The sequence below is a fragment of the Frieseomelitta varia genome, unplaced genomic scaffold (assembly GCF_011392965.1).
Source record: "Frieseomelitta varia isolate USP_RPSP 00005682 unplaced genomic scaffold, Fvar_1.2 scaffold_337, whole genome shotgun sequence".
Lineage (NCBI taxonomy): Eukaryota > Metazoa > Arthropoda > Insecta > Hymenoptera > Apidae > Frieseomelitta > Frieseomelitta varia.
In genome coordinates this window covers 49,019-51,537 of record NW_025110076.1, presented here as the reverse complement: position 1 = coordinate 51,537, position 2,519 = coordinate 49,019, and positions in this window count along the sequence as shown.

The following is a 2,519-nucleotide window of genomic DNA, read 5'->3' as shown; positions in this document are numbered from 1 at the left end:
GCCACGAAGAGGGTCACAACAAATGGCGTCTCATCCTCTGGATCATTTAAATGATTCCAGAGCATGGGAAGTCATTCTCGTACTTTGTCACTATGCTCTTTTAGTATTTGTAGTTGTATTTTTTTTCTTTTCCATCATTGTTTATCATAGTTTTGGGCAAATCGCGATTTTTGTCGTTAGTGTTGCGAGAGATCAATTACGGATTGAATTAGAGTTGCGTAATAATTTCGCGCCTGTTTATGAACGTTGTGAGAAATTGATATGGTTTACATTAGAGTTGCGAAGAAATGATAATCGTGTTTACTTTAGAGTTGCGAATTACGACACCGCGATTATCTTTAGCAATTTTGAGTGTGAATTTCTGAAATTGTTTTAGAGTTTTACATAGTAAAATTTATCTTGCTTTCTATTATTTTAAATTAGATTATAGAGTCGTTGCTATTAATTAATTTTAGAGTGTTAGAATATTTGAAGTAGCTCTTTGTTTATCTGTATTGTTAATAATAATTTTCATTGAATTTAGTTTTAGAGTTAGTGTTGCGACATTATCGCGATTTCCAGTTACTTTTACTCTTATTGTTGCGATATTGTTCTATCGCGATTTCTAATTACTTTTCTTTTTGTTAGTGTTGCGATAATGAATGATCGTGTTTTTTAAAGTAGCGTTGCGTTTACAAAATGCCCAAATTCTTTCACTGAATTCGTGGAAGACTGTTCCTGCTCCTGGATCACCTGATACAGCTACAAGAGCTGTACAGTGGTCATTCATCAACAACCGCCAGCATGATTGTACAGGACGCGTCGCAATTAGTGTTGCGTATTTTAAACATGAGTGTATAGATTAATAACGTTGCGTATTTATTTTCGGGAGTTTTGACGAAGCACTCTTCGCGTTTGATTTTGAAAATTTCTTATTTCACACTTAGTGCTAGTGAATTAGTATTGCGAAATAAAGTACGGTTTGTTACTCGGGTTCGTAATGTAAATTGTACAGTAGCCCTTCTGGTTATTGTATTGTTTAGTAAGAAATGATTGTTTTTTAATAGCTCTTTTGACTAGCTTGTATTGTGTTTTTTTTTCCAATGGCCCTTCTGGCTAATGTTCCGCGATTACCTTTTCAGTAGTCTAGCCCTTCTGGCTTTCGTTTGCTTTCGTTTTTTTCTAAATTCGGGAATGTTTTAGTGGTGTGGAATTTCTGTGTTGAGTTTTTTAAACTAATAATCCAATAAATAAGTTTGTTACAGATTTATCAACTTCCAAATGGATGGATGAAAGATGGAACAACATGGATTACGGAATTTAAAGGGAATGATGCTAGAATCCTATCTAATGTTAATTAAATATATCTTGTTAAATTTATTTCACAAATCTTATTTGACATCAACGAAAGAAGATGATGCGTAGAATGCACTAAATAGAAAAAGTAGAAAATTCTATGAAATAACCAAAACAGAATGCTTGTTAAGATTTAATGACAATTCTTTATTAGCCCTTCTGGTTGATGTGATAAGTTTTCTTCAATCCCTTATCACTGCTTATCACTGTTTATTACTACTGAAAATACTGCTAAAAAATATAGATTTTTTTTTTATTAGCTATAATTCTGTTAAATTTGATTATAAATTTAATTTACATGAAAGTAAATCATTTCATGTGTCATATATAGACATGAAATGCAGTAGCCATAAAACGGAGTGAGAAAAGTATTATAACAATTAATATTTAAATATTACTAAATTATTATTATTGTTATTATTATTAAATGAAAATTTGAAAACAAAATATACCTCTTTTCTACAAAATAATTAAATATAGCACTTTGTAGAATATTAGCTAGACTATTAGATAGAAATATGAATTGACATCCAATTTATTGTTATTGGAGTTGATAACAATGATTCTCCGTTATCAGAATAATTTTTTTATCATTTTCTCTTATTTTCCTGTTCTAAATGTTTCAACAATAAAATTGAATTTAATAGACATTCAAATTTCGAATGCGTAAATTAAAGTTTATATGCGATCGTCGTCTATTTGTAACAAAATATTTTGCTCAATTCTTTCTATTCTTGCTACATAACGAGTTAATAAAAGTTGAAAAATAAATAAAAAATGAGATTTTAATCCATTCTTTTTCCATCCTTGTATCAAAGATAAAATTTCAATTTCTAATTTATTCAAATTGATTTATTCTAAATCCGATCATTACAGTTACTTGCATTCAATTTTCATAATTTTGAGTCAGAATATAATTTAATTCTGATATCTTACAAGTAATCTAATTTTTTTATGTGTATAACATATCTTCATTGCAAATATTTTTATTTCGTCTTTTTATCTAAATAAAATTTTTATTTACATTAATTGTAATACTAATCCAATATATAAGTTTGTTTCAGAAGTTCATTTCAGTTTTTTTAGATTATAGTAGTTAGTAAGCCCTAGTTCTGGAATGAGGTAGTAACCTACCAGGGGGGGACCGATGCCACGTTGAACGACAATGCGGAGGTTCTCCAGCC